At 73.4% G+C, this 12,032-nt stretch overlaps 10 non-coding genes across 10 annotated transcripts; all 10 read right to left on the bottom strand.

Moving 5' to 3' along the window:
- Window positions 1-541: 541 nt before the first annotated feature.
- LOC147571330 (5S ribosomal RNA) lies at window positions 542-660 on the bottom strand. Its single transcript, XR_015247460.1, has one exon. It is a non-coding gene; the product is annotated as a 5S ribosomal RNA (ribosomal RNA).
- A 1,081-nt stretch (window positions 661-1,741) lies between these two features.
- LOC147571329 (5S ribosomal RNA) lies at window positions 1,742-1,860 on the bottom strand. The gene has a single exon (XR_015247449.1). It is a non-coding gene; the product is annotated as a 5S ribosomal RNA (ribosomal RNA).
- A 1,071-nt stretch (window positions 1,861-2,931) lies between these two features.
- Window positions 2,932-3,050, bottom strand: LOC147571328 (5S ribosomal RNA). The gene has a single exon (XR_015247438.1). It is a non-coding gene; the product is annotated as a 5S ribosomal RNA (ribosomal RNA).
- Window positions 3,051-4,132: 1,082 nt separating this feature from the next.
- On the bottom strand, window positions 4,133-4,251 carry LOC147571327 (5S ribosomal RNA). The gene has a single exon (XR_015247427.1). It is a non-coding gene; the product is annotated as a 5S ribosomal RNA (ribosomal RNA).
- A 1,082-nt stretch (window positions 4,252-5,333) lies between these two features.
- LOC147571326 (5S ribosomal RNA) lies at window positions 5,334-5,452 on the bottom strand. The gene has a single exon (XR_015247416.1). It is a non-coding gene; the product is annotated as a 5S ribosomal RNA (ribosomal RNA).
- A 1,080-nt stretch (window positions 5,453-6,532) lies between these two features.
- On the bottom strand, window positions 6,533-6,651 carry LOC147571325 (5S ribosomal RNA). The gene has a single exon (XR_015247499.1). It is a non-coding gene; the product is annotated as a 5S ribosomal RNA (ribosomal RNA).
- Window positions 6,652-7,733: 1,082 nt separating this feature from the next.
- Window positions 7,734-7,852, bottom strand: LOC147571324 (5S ribosomal RNA). Its single transcript, XR_015247488.1, has one exon. It is a non-coding gene; the product is annotated as a 5S ribosomal RNA (ribosomal RNA).
- A 1,082-nt stretch (window positions 7,853-8,934) lies between these two features.
- Window positions 8,935-9,053, bottom strand: LOC147571323 (5S ribosomal RNA). The gene has a single exon (XR_015247477.1). It is a non-coding gene; the product is annotated as a 5S ribosomal RNA (ribosomal RNA).
- A 1,081-nt stretch (window positions 9,054-10,134) lies between these two features.
- LOC147571322 (5S ribosomal RNA) lies at window positions 10,135-10,253 on the bottom strand. Its single transcript, XR_015247466.1, has one exon. It is a non-coding gene; the product is annotated as a 5S ribosomal RNA (ribosomal RNA).
- A 1,086-nt stretch (window positions 10,254-11,339) lies between these two features.
- On the bottom strand, window positions 11,340-11,458 carry LOC147571321 (5S ribosomal RNA). Its single transcript, XR_015247410.1, has one exon. It is a non-coding gene; the product is annotated as a 5S ribosomal RNA (ribosomal RNA).
- Between the last annotated feature and the right edge of the window lie 574 nt (window positions 11,459-12,032).

Here is a 12,032-nt window from a genome sequence, read left to right as displayed (position 1 = left end):
GGGGCTGGAGGGAGGGAAGAGGTCCGGGACCCAGGGAGCCCAGTCCTGTGGCGGAGTCTGTGTTTGGGGTCTCGCTGCCCCGCCCGCTCCTGTGTTTTTGGATCCACCCACCCAGCCCCCACCCTCCAGTCCCCAGGCGCCAGCCCCCGGTCCCGCCCTCGCCGCACCCCCCCACCCCTCCGTGCGGGTGCAGTGTCAGGAAAGGTGCAAAGCTGGGGCGTGGCTTCCAGCCGGTGCAGTGGGATTTCGCCCGGTGCGGGGAGCGGGGAGCGGGGAGCGGACCCCTTGTGAAGTGCCGTGGGGTGTGCGGGCTCGGGGGGGGGCGGGGCGGGGCGGGGCGGGGCCAGGCTAGGCCAGGCCAGGCCGCTTTGCCGGCCCGGGAGGGGCTGAGGGAGCAGTGGCCGCCGGGGTGTGTTTGGCCCCCGGAGCCGCGCTCCCCTCCCCGGGGAGAGAGGGACACACGGAGGGAGGGGGAGGGGCGGCGGGCGCCAAAGGAGAGGTCAAGGAGGCCAGAGGCAACAGGCAACAGGCAAAAGGCAAAAGCCTACAGCACCCGGTATTCCCAGGCGGTCTCCCATCCAAGTACTAACCAGGCCCGACCCTGCTTAGCTTCCGAGATCAGACGAGATCGGGCGCGTTCAGGGTGGTATGGCCGTAGACGCCGGCGGCTGCCGCTGGGCGCCTCAAGAGCCTGCTCCACGCATCCCAAGCCCAGCGGGTGCCGCGCTTCACCCATGCACGCGCCTGCCTGCCTGCCTGCCTGCCTGCCTGCCTGCCTGGCTGCCTGCCTCGCTGCCGCCGCCCTCCGCCGCGGGCCCCGGGCGGGTGGCGGAGGCGGCGCAAGAGGACCCTGGCAAGGCGCTGTGGCGCAAGCCCCGGCCTTCACCGATCCCGGGACTCTGGCAGACTGCTCCCGGCTTGGCCCCACGCCCGCCTCCGCTTCCATCCCGCACCGCACCGCACCGCACCGCACCGCACCACGTCGGGCCGCTCACTGGGAAGAGGGTGGAAGCGAGCGTGGGGCATCAGGCCGGCCGTGCCTTCTGGGCGCCCCCCCTCCCGCCGGGTTCTCAGCGCCTCCTCCCCAGTCGCAGGGCGAGCGCAGCCAGCCCGGAGGCCCCAGCGCCCCCACAGAACATCACCAGCGCGAGCCCGCAGCCCTAGCTGGGCCTCGCGAAACGCCGGGGGCCCTGGGGATGGGGGCTGGAGGGAGGGAAGAGGTCCGGGACCCAGGGAGCCCAGTCCTGTGGCGGAGTCTGTGTTTGGGGTCTCGCTGCCCCGCCCGCTCCTGTGTTTTTGGATCCACCCACCCAGCCCCCACCCTCCAGTCCCCAGGCGCCAGCCCCCGGTCCCGCCCTCGCCGCACCCCCCCACCCCTCCGTGCGGGTGCAGTGTCAGGAAAGGTGCAAAGCTGGGGCGTGGCTTCCAGCCGGTGCAGTGGGATTTCGCCCGGTGCGGGGAGCGGGGAGCGGGGAGCGGACCCCTTGTGAAGTGCCGTGGGGTGTGCGGGCTCGGGGGGGGGGCGGGGCGGGGCGGGGCGGGGCCAGGCTAGGCCAGGCCAGGCCGCTTTGCCGGCCCGGGAGGGGCTGAGGGAGCAGTGGCCGCCGGGGTGTGTTTGGCTCCCGGAGCCGCGCTCCCCTCCCCGGGGAGAGAGGGACACACGGAGGGAGGGGGAGGGGCGGCGGGCGCCAAAGGAGAGGTCAAGGAGGCCAGAGGCAACAGGCAACAGGCAAAAGGCAAAAGCCTACAGCACCCGGTATTCCCAGGCGGTCTCCCATCCAAGTACTAACCAGGCCCGACCCTGCTTAGCTTCCGAGATCAGACGAGATCGGGCGCGTTCAGGGTGGTATGGCCGTAGACGCCGGCGGCTGCCGCTGGGCGCCTCAAGAGCCTGCTCCACGCATCCCAAGCCCAGCGGGTGCCGCGCTTCACCCATGCACGCGCCTGCCTGCCTGCCTGCCTGCCTGCCTGCCTGGCTGCCTGCCTCGCTGCCGCCGCCCTCCGCCGCGGGCCCCGGGCGGGTGGCGGAGGCGGCGCAAGAGGACCCTGGCAAGGCGCTGTGGCGCAAGCCCCGGCCTTCACCGATCCCGGGACTCTGGCAGACTGCTCCCGGCTTGGCCCCACGCCCGCCTCCGCTTCCATCCCGCACCGCACCGCACCGCACCGCACCACGTCGGGCCGCTCACTGGGAAGAGGGTGGAAGCGAGCGTGGGGCATCAGGCCGGCCGTGCCTTCTGGGCGCCCCCCCTCCCGCCGGGTTCTCAGCGCCTCCTCCCCAGTCGCAGGGCGAGCGCAGCCAGCCCGGAGGCCCCAGCGCCCCCACAGAACATCACCAGCGCGAGCCCGCAGCCCTAGCTGGGCCTCGCGAAACGCCGGGGGCCCTGGGGATGGGGGCTGGAGGGAGGGAAGAGGTCCGGGACCCAGGGAGCCCAGTCCTGTGGCGGAGTCTGTGTTTGGGGTCTCGCTGCCCCGCCCGCTCCTGTGTTTTTGGATCCACCCACCCAGCCCCCACCCTCCAGTCCCCAGGCGCCAGCCCCCGGTCCCGCCCTCGCCGCACCCCCCCACCCCTCCGTGCGGGTGCAGTGTCAGGAAAGGTGCAAAGCTGGGGCGTGGCTTCCAGCCGGTGCAGTGGGATTTCGCCCGGTGCGGGGAGCGGGGAGCGGGGAGCGGACCCCTTGTGAAGTGCCGTGGGGTGTGCGGGCTCGGGGGGGGGCGGGGCGGGGCGGGGCGGGGCCAGGCTAGGCCAGGCCAGGCCGCTTTGCCGGCCCGGGAGGGGCTGAGGGAGCAGTGGCCGCCGGGGTGTGTTTGGCCCCCGGAGCCGCGCTCCCCTCCCCGGGGAGAGAGGGACACACGGAGGGAGGGGGAGGGGCGGCGGGCGCCAAAGGAGAGGTCAAGGAGGCCAGAGGCAACAGGCAACAGGCAAAAGGCAAAAGCCTACAGCACCCGGTATTCCCAGGCGGTCTCCCATCCAAGTACTAACCAGGCCCGACCCTGCTTAGCTTCCGAGATCAGACGAGATCGGGCGCGTTCAGGGTGGTATGGCCGTAGACGCCGGCGGCTGCCGCTGGGCGCCTCAAGAGCCTGCTCCACGCATCCCAAGCCCAGCGGGTGCCGCGCTTCACCCATGCACGCGCCTGCCTGCCTGCCTGCCTGCCTGCCTGCCTGCCTGGCTGCCTGCCTCGCTGCCGCCGCCCTCCGCCGCGGGCCCCGGGCGGGTGGCGGAGGCGGCGCAAGAGGACCCTGGCAAGGCGCTGTGGCGCAAGCCCCGGCCTTCACCGATCCCGGGACTCTGGCAGACTGCTCCCGGCTTGGCCCCACGCCCGCCTCCGCTTCCATCCCGCACCGCACCGCACCGCACCGCACCGCACCACGTCGGGCCGCTCACTGGGAAGAGGGTGGAAGCGAGCGTGGGGCATCAGGCCGGCCGTGCCTTCTGGGCGCCCCCCCTCCCGCCGGGTTCTCAGCGCCTCCTCCCCAGTCGCAGGGCGAGCGCAGCCAGCCCGGAGGCCCCAGCGCCCCCACAGAACATCACCAGCGCGAGCCCGCAGCCCTAGCTGGGCCTCGCGAAACGCCGGGGGCCCTGGGGATGGGGGCTGGAGGGAGGGAAGAGGTCCGGGACCCAGGGAGCCCAGTCCTGTGGCGGAGTCTGTGTTTGGGGTCTCGCTGCCCCGCCCGCTCCTGTGTTTTTGGATCCACCCACCCAGCCCCCACCCTCCAGTCCCCAGGCGCCAGCCCCCGGTCCCGCCCTCGCCGCACCCCCCCACCCCTCCGTGCGGGTGCAGTGTCAGGAAAGGTGCAAAGCTGGGGCGTGGCTTCCAGCCGGTGCAGTGGGATTTCGCCCGGTGCGGGGAGCGGGGAGCGGGGAGCGGACCCCTTGTGAAGTGCCGTGGGGTGTGCGGGCTCGGGGGGGGGGGCGGGGCGGGGCGGGGCGGGGCCAGGCTAGGCCAGGCCAGGCCGCTTTGCCGGCCCGGGAGGGGCTGAGGGAGCAGTGGCCGCCGGGGTGTGTTTGGCCCCCGGAGCCGCGCTCCCCTCCCCGGGGAGAGAGGGACACACGGAGGGAGGGGGAGGGGCGGCGGGCGCCAAAGGAGAGGTCAAGGAGGCCAGAGGCAACAGGCAACAGGCAAAAGGCAAAAGCCTACAGCACCCGGTATTCCCAGGCGGTCTCCCATCCAAGTACTAACCAGGCCCGACCCTGCTTAGCTTCCGAGATCAGACGAGATCGGGCGCGTTCAGGGTGGTATGGCCGTAGACGCCGGCGGCTGCCGCTGGGCGCCTCAAGAGCCTGCTCCACGCATCCCAAGCCCAGCGGGTGCCGCGCTTCACCCATGCACGCGCCTGCCTGCCTGCCTGCCTGCCTGCCTGGCTGCCTGCCTCGCTGCCGCCGCCCTCCGCCGCGGGCCCCGGGCGGGTGGCGGAGGCGGCGCAAGAGGACCCTGGCAAGGCGCTGTGGCGCAAGCCCCGGCCTTCACCGATCCCGGGACTCTGGCAGACTGCTCCCGGCTTGGCCCCACGCCCGCCTCCGCTTCCATCCCGCACCGCACCGCACCGCACCGCACCGCACCGCACCGCACCACGTCGGGCCGCTCACTGGGAAGAGGGTGGAAGCGAGCGTGGGGCATCAGGCCGGCCGTGCCTTCTGGGCGCCCCCCCTCCCGCCGGGTTCTCAGCGCCTCCTCCCCAGTCGCAGGGCGAGCGCAGCCAGCCCGGAGGCCCCAGCGCCCCCACAGAACATCACCAGCGCGAGCCCGCAGCCCTAGCTGGGCCTCGCGAAACGCCGGGGGCCCTGGGGATGGGGGCTGGAGGGAGGGAAGAGGTCCGGGACCCAGGGAGCCCAGTCCTGTGGCGGAGTCTGTGTTTGGGGTCTCGCTGCCCCGCCCGCTCCTGTGTTTTTGGATCCACCCACCCAGCCCCCACCCTCCAGTCCCCAGGCGCCAGCCCCCGGTCCCGCCCTCGCCGCACCCCCCCACCCCTCCGTGCGGGTGCAGTGTCAGGAAAGGTGCAAAGCTGGGGCGTGGCTTCCAGCCGGTGCAGTGGGATTTCGCCCGGTGCGGGGAGCGGGGAGCGGGGAGCGGACCCCTTGTGAAGTGCCGTGGGGTGTGCGGGCTCGGGGGGGGGCGGGGCGGGGCGGGGCGGGGCCAGGCTAGGCCAGGCCAGGCCGCTTTGCCGGCCCGGGAGGGGCTGAGGGAGCAGTGGCCGCCGGGGTGTGTTTGGCCCCCGGAGCCGCGCTCCCCTCCCCGGGGAGAGAGGGACACACGGAGGGAGGGGGAGGGGCGGCGGGCGCCAAAGGAGAGGTCAAGGAGGCCAGAGGCAACAGGCAACAGGCAAAAGGCAAAAGCCTACAGCACCCGGTATTCCCAGGCGGTCTCCCATCCAAGTACTAACCAGGCCCGACCCTGCTTAGCTTCCGAGATCAGACGAGATCGGGCGCGTTCAGGGTGGTATGGCCGTAGACGCCGGCGGCTGCCGCTGGGCGCCTCAAGAGCCTGCTCCACGCATCCCAAGCCCAGCGGGTGCCGCGCTTCACCCATGCACGCGCCTGCCTGCCTGCCTGCCTGCCTGCCTGCCTGCCTGGCTGCCTGCCTCGCTGCCGCCGCCCTCCGCCGCGGGCCCCGGGCGGGTGGCGGAGGCGGCGCAAGAGGACCCTGGCAAGGCGCTGTGGCGCAAGCCCCGGCCTTCACCGATCCCGGGACTCTGGCAGACTGCTCCCGGCTTGGCCCCACGCCCGCCTCCGCTTCCATCCCGCACCGCACCGCACCGCACCGCACCGCACCACGTCGGGCCGCTCACTGGGAAGAGGGTGGAAGCGAGCGTGGGGCATCAGGCCGGCCGTGCCTTCTGGGCGCCCCCCCTCCCGCCGGGTTCTCAGCGCCTCCTCCCCAGTCGCAGGGCGAGCGCAGCCAGCCCGGAGGCCCCAGCGCCCCCACAGAACATCACCAGCGCGAGCCCGCAGCCCTAGCTGGGCCTCGCGAAACGCCGGGGGCCCTGGGGATGGGGGCTGGAGGGAGGGAAGAGGTCCGGGACCCAGGGAGCCCAGTCCTGTGGCGGAGTCTGTGTTTGGGGTCTCGCTGCCCCGCCCGCTCCTGTGTTTTTGGATCCACCCACCCAGCCCCCACCCTCCAGTCCCCAGGCGCCAGCCCCCGGTCCCGCCCTCGCCGCACCCCCCCACCCCTCCGTGCGGGTGCAGTGTCAGGAAAGGTGCAAAGCTGGGGCGTGGCTTCCAGCCGGTGCAGTGGGATTTCGCCCGGTGCGGGGAGCGGGGAGCGGGGAGCGGACCCCTTGTGAAGTGCCGTGGGGTGTGCGGGCTCGGGGGGGGGCGGGGCGGGGCGGGGCGGGGCCAGGCTAGGCCAGGCCAGGCCGCTTTGCCGGCCCGGGAGGGGCTGAGGGAGCAGTGGCCGCCGGGGTGTGTTTGGCCCCCGGAGCCGCGCTCCCCTCCCCGGGGAGAGAGGGACACACGGAGGGAGGGGGAGGGGCGGCGGGCGCCAAAGGAGAGGTCAAGGAGGCCAGAGGCAACAGGCAACAGGCAAAAGGCAAAAGCCTACAGCACCCGGTATTCCCAGGCGGTCTCCCATCCAAGTACTAACCAGGCCCGACCCTGCTTAGCTTCCGAGATCAGACGAGATCGGGCGCGTTCAGGGTGGTATGGCCGTAGACGCCGGCGGCTGCCGCTGGGCGCCTCAAGAGCCTGCTCCACGCATCCCAAGCCCAGCGGGTGCCGCGCTTCACCCATGCACGCGCCTGCCTGCCTGCCTGCCTGCCTGCCTGCCTGCCTGGCTGCCTGCCTCGCTGCCGCCGCCCTCCGCCGCGGGCCCCGGGCGGGTGGCGGAGGCGGCGCAAGAGGACCCTGGCAAGGCGCTGTGGCGCAAGCCCCGGCCTTCACCGATCCCGGGACTCTGGCAGACTGCTCCCGGCTTGGCCCCACGCCCGCCTCCGCTTCCATCCCGCACCGCACCGCACCGCACCGCACCGCACCACGTCGGGCCGCTCACTGGGAAGAGGGTGGAAGCGAGCGTGGGGCATCAGGCCGGCCGTGCCTTCTGGGCGCCCCCCCTCCCGCCGGGTTCTCAGCGCCTCCTCCCCAGTCGCAGGGCGAGCGCAGCCAGCCCGGAGGCCCCAGCGCCCCCACAGAACATCACCAGCGCGAGCCCGCAGCCCTAGCTGGGCCTCGCGAAACGCCGGGGGCCCTGGGGATGGGGGCTGGAGGGAGGGAAGAGGTCCGGGACCCAGGGAGCCCAGTCCTGTGGCGGAGTCTGTGTTTGGGGTCTCGCTGCCCCGCCCGCTCCTGTGTTTTTGGATCCACCCACCCAGCCCCCACCCTCCAGTCCCCAGGCGCCAGCCCCCGGTCCCGCCCTCGCCGCACCCCCCCACCCCTCCGTGCGGGTGCAGTGTCAGGAAAGGTGCAAAGCTGGGGCGTGGCTTCCAGCCGGTGCAGTGGGATTTCGCCCGGTGCGGGGAGCGGGGAGCGGGGAGCGGACCCCTTGTGAAGTGCCGTGGGGTGTGCGGGCTCGGGGGGGGGGGCGGGGCGGGGCGGGGCGGGGCCAGGCTAGGCCAGGCCAGGCCGCTTTGCCGGCCCGGGAGGGGCTGAGGGAGCAGTGGCCGCCGGGGTGTGTTTGGCCCCCGGAGCCGCGCTCCCCTCCCCGGGGAGAGAGGGACACACGGAGGGAGGGGGAGGGGCGGCGGGCGCCAAAGGAGAGGTCAAGGAGGCCAGAGGCAACAGGCAACAGGCAAAAGGCAAAAGCCTACAGCACCCGGTATTCCCAGGCGGTCTCCCATCCAAGTACTAACCAGGCCCGACCCTGCTTAGCTTCCGAGATCAGACGAGATCGGGCGCGTTCAGGGTGGTATGGCCGTAGACGCCGGCGGCTGCCGCTGGGCGCCTCAAGAGCCTGCTCCACGCATCCCAAGCCCAGCGGGTGCCGCGCTTCACCCATGCACGCGCCTGCCTGCCTGCCTGCCTGCCTGCCTGGCTGCCTGCCTCGCTGCCGCCGCCCTCCGCCGCGGGCCCCGGGCGGGTGGCGGAGGCGGCGCAAGAGGACCCTGGCAAGGCGCTGTGGCGCAAGCCCCGGCCTTCACCGATCCCGGGACTCTGGCAGACTGCTCCCGGCTTGGCCCCACGCCCGCCTCCGCTTCCATCCCGCACCGCACCGCACCGCACCGCACCGCACCGCACCGCACCACGTCGGGCCGCTCACTGGGAAGAGGGTGGAAGCGAGCGTGGGGCATCAGGCCGGCCGTGCCTTCTGGGCGCCCCCCCTCCCGCCGGGTTCTCAGCGCCTCCTCCCCAGTCGCAGGGCGAGCGCAGCCAGCCCGGAGGCCCCAGCGCCCCCACAGAACATCACCAGCGCGAGCCCGCAGCCCTAGCTGGGCCTCGCGAAACGCCGGGGGCCCTGGGGATGGGGGCTGGAGGGAGGGAAGAGGTCCGGGACCCAGGGAGCCCAGTCCTGTGGCGGAGTCTGTGTTTGGGGTCTCGCTGCCCCGCCCGCTCCTGTGTTTTTGGATCCACCCACCCAGCCCCCACCCTCCAGTCCCCAGGCGCCAGCCCCCGGTCCCGCCCTCGCCGCACCCCCCCACCCCTCCGTGCGGGTGCAGTGTCAGGAAAGGTGCAAAGCTGGGGCGTGGCTTCCAGCCGGTGCAGTGGGATTTCGCCCGGTGCGGGGAGCGGGGAGCGGGGAGCGGACCCCTTGTGAAGTGCCGTGGGGTGTGCGGGCTCGGGGGGGGGCGGGGCGGGGCGGGGCGGGGCCAGGCTAGGCCAGGCCAGGCCGCTTTGCCGGCCCGGGAGGGGCTGAGGGAGCAGTGGCCGCCGGGGTGTGTTTGGCCCCCGGAGCCGCGCTCCCCTCCCCGGGGAGAGAGGGACACACGGAGGGAGGGGGAGGGGCGGCGGGCGCCAAAGGAGAGGTCAAGGAGGCCAGAGGCAACAGGCAACAGGCAAAAGGCAAAAGCCTACAGCACCCGGTATTCCCAGGCGGTCTCCCATCCAAGTACTAACCAGGCCCGACCCTGCTTAGCTTCCGAGATCAGACGAGATCGGGCGCGTTCAGGGTGGTATGGCCGTAGACGCCGGCGGCTGCCGCTGGGCGCCTCAAGAGCCTGCTCCACGCATCCCAAGCCCAGCGGGTGCCGCGCTTCACCCATGCACGCGCCTGCCTGCCTGCCTGCCTGCCTGCCTGCCTGCCTGGCTGCCTGCCTCGCTGCCGCCGCCCTCCGCCGCGGGCCCCGGGCGGGTGGCGGAGGCGGCGCAAGAGGACCCTGGCAAGGCGCTGTGGCGCAAGCCCCGGCCTTCACCGATCCCGGGACTCTGGCAGACTGCTCCCGGCTTGGCCCCACGCCCGCCTCCGCTTCCATCCCGCACCGCACCGCACCGCACCGCACCGCACCACGTCGGGCCGCTCACTGGGAAGAGGGTGGAAGCGAGCGTGGGGCATCAGGCCGGCCGTGCCTTCTGGGCGCCCCCCCTCCCGCCGGGTTCTCAGCGCCTCCTCCCCAGTCGCAGGGCGAGCGCAGCCAGCCCGGAGGCCCCAGCGCCCCCACAGAACATCACCAGCGCGAGCCCGCAGCCCTAGCTGGGCCTCGCGAAACGCCGGGGGCCCTGGGGATGGGGGCTGGAGGGAGGGAAGAGGTCCGGGACCCAGGGAGCCCAGTCCTGTGGCGGAGTCTGTGTTTGGGGTCTCGCTGCCCCGCCCGCTCCTGTGTTTTTGGATCCACCCACCCAGCCCCCACCCTCCAGTCCCCAGGCGCCAGCCCCCGGTCCCGCCCTCGCCGCACCCCCCCACCCCTCCGTGCGGGTGCAGTGTCAGGAAAGGTGCAAAGCTGGGGCGTGGCTTCCAGCCGGTGCAGTGGGATTTCGCCCGGTGCGGGGAGCGGGGAGCGGGGAGCGGACCCCTTGTGAAGTGCCGTGGGGTGTGCGGGCTCGGGGGGGGGGCGGGGCGGGGCGGGGCGGGGCCAGGCTAGGCCAGGCCAGGCCGCTTTGCCGGCCCGGGAGGGGCTGAGGGAGCAGTGGCCGCCGGGGTGTGTTTGGCCCCCGGAGCCGCGCTCCCCTCCCCGGGGAGAGAGGGACACACGGAGGGAGGGGGAGGGGCGGCGGGCGCCAAAGGAGAGGTCAAGGAGGCCAGAGGCAACAGGCAACAGGCAAAAGGCAAAAGCCTACAGCACCCGGTATTCCCAGGCGGTCTCCCATCCAAGTACTAACCAGGCCCGACCCTGCTTAGCTTCCGAGATCAGACGAGATCGGGCGCGTTCAGGGTGGTATGGCCGTAGACGCCGGCGGCTGCCGCTGGGCGCCTCAAGAGCCTGCTCCACGCATCCCAAGCCCAGCGGGTGCCGCGCTTCACCCATGCACGCGCCTGCCTGCCTGCCTGCCTGCCTGCCTGCCTGGCTGCCTGCCTCGCTGCCGCCGCCCTCCGCCGCGGGCCCCGGGCGGGTGGCGGAGGCGGCGCAAGAGGACCCTGGCAAGGCGCTGTGGCGCAAGCCCCGGCCTTCACCGATCCCGGGACTCTGGCAGACTGCTCCCGGCTTGGCCCCACGCCCGCCTCCGCTTCCATCCCGCACCGCACCGCACCGCACCGCACCGCACCGCACCGCACCACGTCGGGCCGCTCACTGGGAAGAGGGTGGAAGCGAGCGTGGGGCATCAGGCCGGCCGTGCCTTCTGGGCGCCCCCCCTCCCGCCGGGTTCTCAGCGCCTCCTCCCCAGTCGCAGGGCGAGCGCAGCCAGCCCGGAGGCCCCAGCGCCCCCACAGAACATCACCAGCGCGAGCCCGCAGCCCTAGCTGGGCCTCGCGAAACGCCGGGGGCCCTGGGGATGGGGGCTGGAGGGAGGGAAGAGGTCCGGGACCCAGGGAGCCCAGTCCTGTGGCGGAGTCTGTGTTTGGGGTCTCGCTGCCCCGCCCGCTCCTGTGTTTTTGGATCCACCCACCCAGCCCCCACCCTCCAGTCCCCAGGCGCCAGCCCCCGGTCCCGCCCTCGCCGCACCCCCCCACCCCTCCGTGCGGGTGCAGTGTCAGGAAAGGTGCAAAGCTGGGGCGTGGCTTCCAGCCGGTGCAGTGGGATTTCGCCCGGTGCGGGGAGCGGGGAGCGGGGAGCGGACCCCTTGTGAAGTGCCGTGGGGTGTGCGGGCTCGGGGGGGGGCGGGGCGGGGCGGGGCGGGGCCAGGCTAGGCCAGGCCAGGCCGCTTTGCCGGCCCGGGAGGGGCTGAGGGAGCAGTGGCCGCCGGGGTGTGTTTGGCCCCCGGAGCCGCGCTCCCCTCCCCGGGGAGAGAGGGACACACGGAGGGAGGGGGAGGGGCGGCGGGCGCCAAAGGATAGGTCAAGGAGGCCAGAGGCAACAGGCAACAGGCAAAAGGCAAAAGCCTACAGCACCCGGTATTCCCAGGCGGTCTCCCATCCAAGTACTAACCAGGCCCGACCCTGCTTAGCTTCCGAGATCAGACGAGATCGGGCGCGTTCAGGGTGGTATGGCCGTAGACGCCGGCGGCTGCCGCTGGGCGCCTCAAGAGCCTGCTCCACGCATCCCAAGCCCAGCGGGTGCCGCGCTTCACCCATGCACGCGCCTGCCTGCCTGCCTGCCTGCCTGCCTGGCTGCCTGCCTCGCTGCCGCCGCCCTCCGCCGCGGGCCCCGGGCGGGTGGCGGAGGCGGCGCAAGAGGACCCTGGCAAGGCGCTGTGGCGCAAGCCCCGGCCTTCACCGATCCCGGGACTCTGGCAGACTGCTCCCGGCTTGGCCCCACGCCCGCCTCCGCTTCCATCCCGCACCGCACCGCACCGCACCGCACCGCACCGCACCACGTCGGGCCGCTCACTGGGAAGAGGGTGGAAGCGAGCGTGGGGCATCAGGCCGGCCGTGCCTTCTGGGCGCCCCCCCTCCCGCCGGGTTCTCAGCGCCTCCTCCCCAGTCGCAGGGCGAGCGCAGCCAGCCCGGAGGCCCCAGCGCCCCCACAGAACATCACCAGCGCGAGCCCGCAGCCCTAGCTGGGCCTCGCGAAACGCCGGGGGCCCTGGGGATGGGGGCTGGAGGGAGGGAAGAGGTCCGGGACCCAGGGAG

Source organism: Puma concolor, unplaced genomic scaffold, assembly GCF_028749965.1.
Source record: "Puma concolor isolate L17-30 unplaced genomic scaffold, mPumCon1.1.hap2 unalloc_scaffold_28, whole genome shotgun sequence".
Taxonomy (NCBI): domain Eukaryota; kingdom Metazoa; phylum Chordata; class Mammalia; order Carnivora; family Felidae; genus Puma; species Puma concolor.
The sequence above is the reverse complement of the archived record's forward strand: the minus strand, read 5'-3'. Positions and strand labels throughout refer to the sequence as shown.